The sequence below is a fragment of the Arachis ipaensis genome, chromosome B9 (genome assembly GCF_059453495.1).
Source record: "Arachis ipaensis isolate K30076 ecotype BB chromosome B9, ASM5945349v1, whole genome shotgun sequence".
In the NCBI taxonomy this organism is placed as follows: domain Eukaryota; kingdom Viridiplantae; phylum Streptophyta; class Magnoliopsida; order Fabales; family Fabaceae; genus Arachis; species Arachis ipaensis.
In genome coordinates, this window is record NC_142444.1 from 7,363,744 (window position 1) to 7,377,193 (window position 13,450).

A 13,450-nucleotide genomic window follows, 5' to 3' on the forward strand; every position below is an offset into this window, starting at 1 on the left:
TTTTTTTTATTTTTGTTTAAGGGTAAAACTGTCCAAAAAATATTATTTATTGACAAATGATGATTTTATAATATTTTGTAAAGTTGAGAATGATTTTAATAAGAAAAAAGGCCGGAGACGATTTTGATTTTGACCCAAAATCTTAGGGATGAAAACAATATTTAACCTTTTTTTTTAATTAGCCTCACTCAAATCCTAATTTAAAACAATATAAACCTAGAGATGGCAATAGATATGATAAAGTAAAATTTAACTTATACCCAACTCTAACCCTATCTGCAGGTTAAGAACATGTCAATCTTAATTCTATTTATTCACAACCTGCGAGTACCTGATCCTATCCGCGAGTTAACAAAAAGATGTAATATTATTATATAACCTAACAAGCATGCAAATTAAAAAATCAACATAAACAACATAATTATCCTACAAACAACATAAACATCAAATATTCAATTTTACATAGTATGACGACCACAGTGTTAAATACGAGCATGGGTACGGAGTGCCAGCGAGGGGAGTAGGCGAAACAAGGAGCACGAATTTTTCGCTAAGGAAACGCAGAGAGATTGAGAGAAGAGATTAGAGCTGGTTGCTAGGTAGGAGTGATCTAAGTGAAGAGATTAGAGTTTGTGTTATGATTGGGTATTTATATATCACTAAATACAATCGACTTTTATATAAACAAAAGTATTAAATTATCAAATGATAACTTTAGACTCAGTTATTAAAAGTCTTTTATACCAAAGTATAATTTTTTAGTTCAACATTCACTTATAACATATTTTTATATAACATTACATATAGTATGATTGATACTCAACCCACATCCTACTTGTAATCCGGTCGGATATTCGGGTTAGGTACCCACAGATATGATACATATATTGTCCTATATAAACTCTAACCTTCCTACTCAATTAGATTGGGTTGGATTGAATACTCGCAGATATAATACATGTTGCCACCTAGGAATAGATCTACCTTCAACTATGTGGGGGCAAGTGCCCCCATTGAATTTTCATAAAATTTCATGTAGAATACATAAAAAGAAATATATTTGCTCCCACTTAAAAAATAAATTTGACCCCACTAATTTTTTTTTTGTTGGTTCACACACTTCTCAGTGTATAGAAATAGAAAAAAAAAAAAAAGACACAAAACATAAACATTAATCAATAATAAATATATAAAAACACTAATATGAAGCACATCAATTCAATTTTAGTAAATAAATTTATTATCATTAAAAGTTGATACATTACAGATAATATTAAAATAAAATTATTTTTTATTTGTTAATTTATTGCTTAACAAATTAAAAAAATTAAATAAATATAATGAAGAGCCAAAATTTGACTCTATTAAATATTTTTTTATTATAAAAGATTAAAAATTTATCCATAAAAAATATATTTAGCTCGCTTAATATTAATAAAAAATTAATATCTAAATTATTTGAATATTTAAAAATAATTTTAGATTTTTGGTATGTTTATGTAAATAAATATTACCAAAAAAAATTTTTATGAATTGCCTATATCAAAATTTGTAGCAAAATTTTAAAATCTAATTAATGAAAGACTAAAAAAAATTGAAAATAAAACAAAAAAAAATGTTGTCTGAAATTAAATGGCTTAGTTTTTAAAATAAAAAAAATTTTACATATACCTAAAAGAATATTATTTTTTATTGCTTTTTTTTAAATTAGTTTTAGGTTTGGCAGTAACAATAACATTAGTTGAAAAAATCTCTTCGGCTATAAATATTATAAAAAGTCAATTTAGTAATCATATGAGAGATGAATTTTTAAATAATTGTTTAATAACATATATAAAAAAAATATTTAATTGTATTGATAATTAAAAAAAATATAAAACCTATTTAACTTATTATTTTAATGTTTAAATATATTTGTTAGATAATTTAAAAATTAATTATATTTTATCATAACAAAATATAATTATAAAAATTATTATCATATTATATATGCATTACCTCCACTAACAAAAAAATTTTGGATCCGTCACTATTGCCTCTTCTATATAAACCCCACCTAAGTCCAACCCGCTGCCGCCACTTTTCAATTGGACCAAAACATATATTTTTAAACTCTTTGATGTTTATGTAAAACGACTTTCAAATTTTAAACACTACTCGCACATTTCATTTCTATCAATTATATAATTATAAAAAGGGTTTAGCATGTTACTTATTGAAAAATATTTTATAAAAAAAAATAAACAATTAAACTTTTAATATGTTTGTTATATATTTATTAAAATAAAAATTTAAAAAATTATTAATAATTATCTTAAATTATAAACAATTATTAGCATATAAAATCAAATTTTTTACTAATAAATATTTTTAAAATTATGAGTAAGTATCTAAACATAAAAAATATTTTTTTCTCTCTCTTTAAAAAACCCATGAAAAACACGCTAAAAATTTTTTTTGGCTTACAAGTCTTACAAGTTGGGTCAAGTTTAGCAAAAACTACATTCATCCACTGGAGCGTGATAACATGCGCGTCACTCAATCGTTTTCAAAGCGCACTCTCACTCACCATTATGAAAGATACTTCTTCACATTCCTCTTTCTCCTCCTCCTCTTCCTTCTTCTTCTTCTCCTTCTTTTTTGAGTTTCTCCTCCTTTTTCTTCACGTGTTTCATCTTCATCGTTGTTTTGTTATTACTGTTGTTGCTGCATTTTTTTCCTCCTCTTTTTATTGATTTTGCAACATTATACATTTTTTTCTTCTTTGTTTGATTTTTTCTCCCAAGAAGAATCATAAGAAAACGAAATAAGAAAATGAGGAAGAAGATGAAGAGAAGGAAGAGGAAGAGTTTTGAATTATACAGAACTTATCAGAATAAAAATACACCAAAAAATTCTTAAAATACATCCAAATATTTTCGTGTTACACCCAAATATATATCTTCGTGCTACACCCAAATTTGCTGCAAAAAAATATTTCTTCTAATGCTATATTTTTTCTTTTAAATTGAACTACACCTTAGCCATTTGATTAGATTCAAAACAATAATCAATTTCGTTCTGGTTCAATTGACAATCTGAACCTGAATTATTTATTATCTTCAACAACGAAATAACTGATGATGAGAAGAGAAAAAATTTCAATAAAAAAAGAAAAAGAGATGGTGTTGATGACGACGATAATGAGAGAGAAAAATTACGAAGAATAAGAAGAAGAAGAGGCATGAAAAAAGAAGAAGAAGAGACATGAAAAAAAAAAAAAAAACAAAACAAAAAAATAATATAAAAACATATAAATATAAATGACTTATATAAAAAAACCTTGTACCAAAGAATAACTCAAACTAAAAAGGCCGAAGAAGGAAGAATAACGTCCAAAATCGGAGCCTCGCCAGCCCACGCAGCAACCCGCACGATTGCATTAGTTAATTCTCCAAGTTAATAAGATGTAGCATAATGAAGATAAACTATTGCATTAATTAATGCTTCAACTACTCTTCAATTCAGTTACTACATAGTACTTATGAGTTATCATAGATCCAAACCAGATTTAATTGTTGAAGAATATGCACATGATACTCTCTGCGTGGCATTGGTTTTATTATTAGAATTTTGTTATCTTAAGTGTTGTTAGTTAAAGTATATCTTAAGATTATAAATTTAAAATATTTTTATTAAATTTTTAAATTTTTAATATTATTTTATATTTAATGAACAGAATTTAAAACTTTTCATTATTAATTTTAGTTAAATTTTTACTATTATCAATAGAGTTTTTTTAATTTTTTATTTTAGTAAACATAGAATAACTATTTAACTTTTGTTTTTTTTTTTTTGAAATTTTCTTTAATTGATAAATTATTATTTTATAAATTATTAATTAAATTATTACGTTAAAATGATAAAAAAAATGTGGCTTTAATTAAAAAATCTAATTTTAGGATAAAAAAACCAGCCCATTCTAAATGTAGGACGGAGCAGTCCAATGATATATTGGTCCAGTTTTTAGTCACCTCATCACTCACAAATCATCCATAATCCATTAATACTTAATACAGATAGCAAAAATAATAGCATGATCCACAAATCCAAAGGAAGATAGAATTATGATGCAATTGGATGTATCACTATTAAAAGCACAAACCGCAAGAACACAAGAAGAGAGAGTTTCTAGTTCTTAGAAGCCTGCTAGGGGAAGGCATAAATTTTGAGGCTGGTAACAGCTCTGAATTTCTTCTATGTGCTACAGTTAAGCTTTATATCAATTGGTTATAACATATGCTTAATTAATTTTATATAGCATATACAAATTTAATCATTCAAACAACCTAGGTTGCAGGTTTAATATCTCATATGGTTAGTTTATCAAATATTTTTGAGTACAACTTTTTAACATAAAAGTAATTAGGAAAAACTATATCTATAATTATAGTTTCTTTCTTACATGTTATATGCCTCATTCATCCATGTGAAAGTAATTAGGAAAAACTATATCTATAACCATGATTTCTTTTTTACATGTTATATGCCTCGTTCATCCACAAACTTTGACATTTTTTGGAAGCTTGCATAAACTTAAGTGTCAACACTATGTTTCTGATTAATAGTTAAAGGTGTTTAAGTTGTACGAAAGTGAACAAATTTTTTTTTCTATTGACATTTAGGGTATTCTCTAGAAGATATTGTAGGATTTTTTATTACTTGTGATATATTAGACACATTAGAACAAATTCTTCTTCTATCCTTTTAAAAAAATTTTCGATTTAAATTTTTAAATGTTATATTATGGACTGTATGGTCAATTAAAGTAGGGGAGGATCCTCATTATTTTTAAAACAAAATAAGGAGCAGCATTGTATAAGCATGAATGGGATGCACGAAATAGAATAAAAAGAAATCGATAAATAGGATTTTGTGGGGATCGGAAAAAAAAATATAAAACAAAAAAAAAGTTGTTTCTGGTCCTACTTCTAACACCACTATAATAGTTTGTACTACATATATGTATGTCATGCTGTATATATATCATATATATTACTTATTGTTTTTGTTTATTATGCATAACTAATTATTGGTTTGAATTATAATTTCATATATGTTCTTTGTATCATTGTGTCATTTTCATTTAGATGAAGAAGAATCTGAAAAGTTGGTGGAACGCTTTTGCTATCCCTTTTTAAAATCGAAATTTTAAGGAAGTCACAAATTCGATTCGCAGATTGACTTATTATAGTCATATAAACATGAAGTTGTAAAAAAATTTTAGGAAAAGTTGACATTATTCCTTTTGCTTGATTCCTTTAAGTTACACTTAGTAAGGATGAAAGTAAGAAATTTATAAACAAGAATTGAAACTTAATCTGAATAGAGAAATTAATGCTTATTGAAATTTATTAGACAAAAAAAATGTAATACTTAGTTTACTATTTTTTCTCAATTATTTTTTTTTGTGAGATATTTGTAAAAGTTATTTGGATCCTATCTTTTTTTTTTCTTTCCTTGAATATCTTGGTGAATAAATGTATTAATTATCTTTGTATGGTCAACCAATAAAATGCAATTACAATAATTTATATTTAAACTCAACTTTTTTCAAGCCTTTTTCTATTTGAAGCCTCATTCATTTTGTATCAAATATCAAATATTGATATTTTATACATATAAAATGGATTGGTTATAGTAGTTTGTGAAATAACATGAATTTAGCGTGGGATATTAAATTTCATGATTTTTTGTTATAAAAAGGGGCATTTATAATTTTCAACTTCTTATACATATTATACAAAAAATCACTCAATGTATTCTATATTTTGAAAAGATTAAATAGCTTGTAGTAAGAAATTATCTTAAATTTTTTTAAAAAAATTTACTACTATTTTACGATTTTAATTAATATACTTTTATATATAAACATTGATATTTATCAAATTTGTAATTTTTTTATATGAAAATTGTGAAGTATTTTAGGTAATTGTTTTGTAAGAAAGAATAATTTAAATTTAAATAATAATATTTATTAAAATATATGCTCTTTTCTTTAAAAATTATCAATTTTTTTTTTGGTGACTCTAAGATAGGAGACTCGAACCCGCAACCTCTTAATTGAGTATGGAGAGTCTATGTCATTTGAGTTATTACTATCAATTAAATATGTATTATCTATCTTAAATTAGAAGTCACTAAAAAAATTATTAAGTAATCAAATTGAATATTAATATAAAAAAAAATTAACTAAGTAGTATATCTATATACTAAGTAAATTAATTTTTCTCACAAATATGTAATAATCTTTTTGTGGTTAATTTTTTTATATGAAAATTATTGTTGTATTATTTTTGGTTATGGAGAAATGGTATTTTTTAATTTAATATGAAAATAGTTATAAATTGAAAGGTCCAATTTGTTCATTTAAAAATAAAAAAATTAAAATTAACAAATCGGAGGATAAATTTTCTAAAAGTCACAAATAGAAAGATATGTTTTGCATTTTAAATATTTTAAAAAATTAAAATTTATAAATCGAACCTTTTGATTTGTGATTTTTATATAAAAAAAAAAACACACAAAGTTTATATATTATTAAAAAATATTATTATAAATTCAATATCAAAATTAAAAATATCTCTTTTTATAAGTAAATAATTTATAAATATAATAAAGTAGATTATGTACATGACTCACCCAAAGCGCGAATTCTGCATTAATTTGTTATATATATATATATATATATATATATATATATATATATATATATATATATATATATGTTTACAGAAATTCTGGTGGCATTGCGACATGTGGGGACACAATTACATAATTGATTTCTATGGATATAACTTGGACTAATTTACCTTTTCACATCTCTTTGTAACTTTTTTTTGTATAAAACATTATTTCTCAAATCTCACATAAGTACATAACAGTTACCATAACCTATCCTAGGTGTCACATTACTAAAAACTTGTTTAAATATGCATGATGTTAAGAAAGATTTTAGATGTATGAACCTTCCCGGTTGTTGATGCCAAAATTTATTTTGTTTGGATTTTATTTTTGATTTCTACAATAGCTATTCATCTAGGGACTTTGCAATATGCTTTAATGTAAAATGGCTAACTTTTATTAACAATAAAAAAGTTTTACAAGTACTAGAATTAACAATTATTTTAAAGAAACTTATAAAAAAAGATCTACAGAAACTGAAATGTTTGAATGTTAGAAATAAAAAAGTGAAAAAAAAAATGAATATGATATTAGAACTTAAAGAAAAGAATAAAAAAAGTAAAATAGAAATAACTTGTAACACTTATATGTACTTTTTTTTCTATTATTGTTAGAAATCTCGACTCGAAAGGGAGAATTGTTTTGACAAGTTACAACCAAAACTACTCACAATTAGAATTCAATAGATCTTTACAAGGAAGAACATATAGCATTAGCTATAAAGAATTATATTGACCCTTCTCAGCGATTCGACACTTAAATCATAATATCGTTAGGAAAAAACTAACGGTAGGACAGAATTTCCTTCAAGTTGCTTGAATGTGAAATTGTTGAGTTGAAGCTCCCTGAAGATAACTCACCTGATGAGTCCAAGAGACTTTTGTAGCTTGCTGATTGCCTCCTTAAGTATTTATTGGTATGGTATAGTTTCTTATTTGTGTTTCTACGATTAATTATTAGAATAATATATTTTAATTTTGTCTTAATGGTATCCGTTTTTCAATAGCTATCTAGTTTAATGCTAAAAACATCTCGTTATTATATTTAGGAAAAATATGAGGAGCCAATGGAATATTTGTACAATGGAGGTTTAGAGAGTATTAGAGATATAACCATTAGTATTACCTTTTCTCATCAGCTGAAGTTTTTGGGATGAGTGGTATCATGACATAGTATTAGAGCTCTAGATCTGAAAGGTCAAAAGTTCATTGAGGAAGATGTTTATTATCCCTAGTACTCGGATGGTTATTTTAGATAGTATGGAGGATGTTCATTTTGTAACTCAATAGCCCATTGTATACATTGTACAAATAGTCCATTGGCTCCCTAGCAGAACTCTTATATTTATTTTGGATTTGATTTTCCTAGGTTAATTAATATTTTGTTATTAAAACTCTAATGTCAACCGGTTTGATCTTGAGGGAAGAATAAACTAATGTAACGTTTTTGTTAGTAAAATTAAGATTTATGATTAATTAAATTTTTGCTCTTTCATTTGTAGTTTAATAAAATTACTTTTTCTGAATACAAACACAATATTAATGGACAAATATAGTGGCCATAGTATTCATTATGTCAGAATTTGATTGTATTTAGCAAAATCGTTGTAATTTAAATTAAGTAGGTTGCCCATGTAATTATTTATAAACTTGGGATATATTATTCATATTTATATTATATAATTGAATAAATATTTGAATGAGTAAAAATATATTTTATGCATTTTACAAAAATTCTAGACATTTCGCTTTTTGTTTTCAGCTTTAACCGTACATAACTATATGAATTTTTATCACTTGTTAATTATTTTTGTGCCATAACTTATTCATGTGATCGAAGTTCAATGTATTAAAGTCTTTGTGATGGTACTATAATATGTAAGATTGATTAACATTATATGAGTTGGATAAGGATTAAATATTTTAATTTCTGTTTTTTATTCTTTAAAGTTTGATTATAAAAAATCATTATTATGTAATTAAAAGCATTTGTTTAACCGACTATTGAAGATTATAAATAAACATTTAATTTTCTAAGTAGGAAGCAGATAATTATTCAATCTTTAAAATATAAGACTACTATAAAATAAACCTCCAATAATTTAAACACTAACCAATTATGCGAGCATCACTACAAAATCATTGGACCACTTTTTTTTTTGGTGACTAATTATTGGACCACTTGAAATAAAAAAACACGGATAACCACAGGTTCATAAATATTTTTTTTTATTTTTAAATATTAATTTATAAAAAGGTATATAGTATTAATTCTTGGTATAATTTTCAAAAATAAATTATAATTTTTTAAAATGTTATTCAGTTTGGATAGATATAACATATAAGTAACTTTTTTTTTAATTTTAACTAATGAAAATATATAATATTAATATTTGATACCATTTTTAAAATCAAATTATAATTTTTTAAAAAATTATATAAGTGCTTATACAAATTTAATTATTCATATAGCTAAACTTATTAAATAACTTTTGCTAATTTTTTTCTATTTTAATGATCATTTATTTTTGCAATCCAAAAATTTATTTTTTTTCTCAATTTAATTTTTTATCCGAAATTTTTCTTAAAATAAACCTAAGTAAGTCCAACGGTTGAACCTTGAAACATGATATATTTCCTTGTTCACAAAAAAATCATTTTCTAACACACAAATCATAACATAAAAACCAAATGAACCTATACAACTTAACATTCATGATTTACTAGTACATAAGGTAATCACACACCTAAATTCGTAAACTTATTTTTTTAAAATATTAATAATAACTTTTAATATTTTCATTCTAATACAACTTAACTTTCAATATTATTTTTATTTCTATTATACCTAAATATATTACAAAAAAAATTATATCACAAAATTTAAAATTTTAACTAATCACACCAATTTTATATTAAATTAACGCTAAATATTTTAAAAATATTTAGCTCTACATATATTACAACACTAGATTCGAACCCGCAACCTCTTAGATGAATATGGGGAGTATATACCATTTGAGCTATTACTCATTGACACAATCTCTACCACATTAGTAGTCTCTAAATAATACTAACTAATACAATCAACACTAATATTAATTAAAATTAATATTAAATAAATTAACTTATATATATAAGATGATCTAAAAAACATATAATGTGTTCTTCAGATTTAGTGAGATCACGCCACCATTGTTACTATACTCTTTTAAGTTTCAAATTTTAACCCTGTGATTAAAAACACCATTCATGCAGGGCATTCTTTCTTCCTCCTTCTCTATAAATTTTTTTGGAAGAAGTATAATGAAAATAACTTTACTGTGGGGCAATCTACATTACTCGAGTTCACCCGGGAAGGAGCGAGATTGAACTAGTTAGTCATACGTCATCCCTTCCCTTCAGGCTAGACCAGTGGACACATGTCCATTCCCCAACAATTCGTCCCCAGGCGCTCCTACCGTTTTGCTTTGAATGCCCCAAAATACTCCTGAAGTTGGGTCTCTATCTCTCACGCTGAATTTTTTTGTAACAGCTGCAATTTGCCGGCGATTTCGCCTTCTTATAATATTTTTCACAAATTTAGATTATACACAAAATGGGTCATATCCAGCAAAAACACTAAAATTGGGTCAATATTTAAAAAAAATGTCCTAGTGGTATTGCAACATGGGGGGACACAATTACATCCCTCATGTTATTTTTCATTTTTGTGCAATGCTTGTATTAGATATGTTGCCTATTTCTTCTGATTGATTTCTATGGATATAACTTGGACTGATTTACCTTTTCACATCTCTTTGTAAATCTTTTTGTATAAAACATTATTTCTCAAATCTCACATAAGTACATAACAGTTACCATAACCTATCCTAGGTGTCACGTTACTAAAAAATTGGTTTAACTATGCATGATTTTAAGAAAGATTTTAGATTTATGAACCTTTCCTGTTGTTGATGCCAAAATTTATTTTGTTTGGATTTTAGTTTTGATTTCTACAATTTATTGAGGGACTTTGCAATATGCTTTAATGTAAAATGGTTAACTTTTATTAACAATGAAAAAGTTTTACAAGAAGTACTGGAATTAACAATTATTTTAAAGAACTTATGAAGAAATAAGATTAGAACTAGTTCAAAATAAAAGAACAAAAACTGAAATGTTTGAATGTTGGAAATAAAAAACTGAAACCAAAAATGAATATAATATTAGAACTTAAAGAAAAGAACAAAGAAAGTAAAATAGAAATAACTTCTAACACTTGTATATGTGCTTTTTTTTTCCGATTATTATTAAGAATCTCAACTCAGAAAGGAAGAATTGTTTTGACAAGCTACAACCAAAACTACTCACAATTAGAATTCAATAGATCTTTACAAGGAAGAACATATAGCATTATTAAAAGTACTCACAATTTCCTTGAAGTTGCTTCAATGTGAAATTGTTGAGTTAAAGTTCCGAAGATAACTCACCTGATGAGTCCAAGAGACTTGGTAGCTTGCTGATTGCCTCCTTAAGTTCCGGTTTATTTATCTCCTAAACTTTTGTAATGTGCAATTTGATTCCTTAAAGCAATTAAATTGTAATTTATCTTTGCATCATGTGTTTTATTAAAACAATTAGCCCTTAATAGAAGGGTAGTTTTGAAAGAAATTTTAGAGAAAATGCTTTTCAAATTTTTGGAACTTTTGGAGTTAGTTGTTCACCTTCCATATTCATCATCTGAGTAAGGGCCTAAAAGGTCCAAGTTTGTTCTAATGCTACCCTTGAAAAGAGTTGCTTCTTGAGGGATAATACTAAGCTTCATTCTCAAATCCTTCTACCCCAATGAGCATATGTCAATCTCATCAATAATAATGTTACCTCTTAAACGCTCAACCAATCGAAACAAAGCACTTATAACTATTGTTTTTCCACTTCCTGTCCTTACTACAACTCCCACTCTACTCCCTTCTTTGAATGTGCAAGTGATTCCTTTCAGGACTATTGGTGCATTCGGACGATATCTAATCTGAAATCAATGTCGAAAAACAAGCTATTAGAATTGAATTTTTGATAGTATCATGTAAATGAACAAGTGAATAAGTTCATTCGATATACATATGATATATTTTTGGATTAGTTTTTTTACCTCTCTAAGTATTGAAGAAAGTGAATAAGTTCATTCCACAATAGCAGGAGGCTCAGCTGGTATGTGAATGAATTGTTTGATTCTTTCAAAGAGATAACATAGTTTGATAAGTTGCAAAACCATCTTGTCCAAAATATTTGTGCTTGTGTCAATGTGAATGCATAAGAAAGTGAAAGTCCCACAAGCCCTGCACATACCATCCAACATTATCAATCCAGTATTAGCTTGTTAGTTATTCTCTTTGATCAACGAAAACTATCGAATTGATAAACCATGATAACTGTTTTATTTATTATGTAACATTAGTATTACCTTGGAACACATAATCCATAGGAACTAGAATAAGTAACAAGGCTGCAGTGAAGACTGTCAAGTTTTGAAGTGTTTCAATCCTTAGAATCAACCGTTCCATGGTCACATTAGAATGAAAGAATAGTGATGCATCTGTGTCCACATGTTTTAGGTAGTTCTTGACAAATCTATCCACCATGTTGAATGCTCTAACAGTAACCATTCCAAGTGATGTCTCAGCTGCAAAATTCATCACTGGTGCTTTGGTTGTTCCATTGATCCTTATTATTTCTCTTGCAGAGGCTTGATAATATCCCTTTTATATTAAAAATAATTAAAAAATAGTAATAATAAAATAAAATAACATGGAGTCCAATGCAAATTTCACGGTAAAAGTGGACAAACCTGAACGTATTTTGATGCTAGCGTAGCAGGAATTGCAACTATTAGAACTTGCCATGTGATTGAAGCCATTATACCAATTATCACCACAATTTCAATAGCTACAAATGTTACAAAAGTGATGGAATATAATAAGGTATCTCAAGGTCCTGATTACTCAAATCTGATGAAGCCTGCAAGTAAGGAGGTTATATTTTATGAGTTAGAATAATGATTAATTAACTCATAAAGAGTAAAGAATAACATTCATATTATAGTACTCCCTCCGTCCAATAATAACTATTCAAATATGTTGATTTTTTGATGGACCAATTTTGTCAATCCAATAGTTATTTTTGAACGAATGGAGTAGTTTATTTCCAATATAAAAAAGCCTTACTCGGGTTAAAATCCTTCCTACAGGGGTTGAATCAAAGAACAACATAGAAGCATTGAAGATAGCCTTATTGAAACTAGAGAAGAAGGCTGATGAAGCTTTTAATCCAAGAAGTGCAGATACCAAAGTCCTCAGATACACAAAAAAAAGGCACTGCTAAATGAGACCAATGCATAAACTCCAATCAAAACAGCACTAGTCACTTTTGGCATCTCAACTGCACTGAAAGGATCATCAAAGAGATAAATGTCAGCATCATTGTACACTGCTCTAGCTAGTTGAATCCTTTGCTTTTGTTCTCCACTCATGTTGATCCCTCTCTGACCGATTTCTGTCTGATCGCCATGGCTTAAATCATTGATGTCCTTATCCAAGGCACAGGCCTTAATGGTATTCTGATATCTCTAACTATCCCACTTTGGATCCAAGAAATTTAAGAAACATGTGCTATGGTGTCATATACATTAACCTGTTTTGCATTATCATGAAATGACATTTAAGGATAAGAAAAAATGTGTAAGATACTAA

General features: G+C 26.5%; 1 pseudogene; it reads right to left on the reverse strand.

Moving 5' to 3' along the window:
- Positions 1-13,230, reverse strand: part of LOC110267010 (ABC transporter C family member 8-like) — a 34,359-nt pseudogene extending 21,129 nt beyond the window's left edge.
- Between the last annotated feature and the right edge of the window lie 220 nt (positions 13,231-13,450).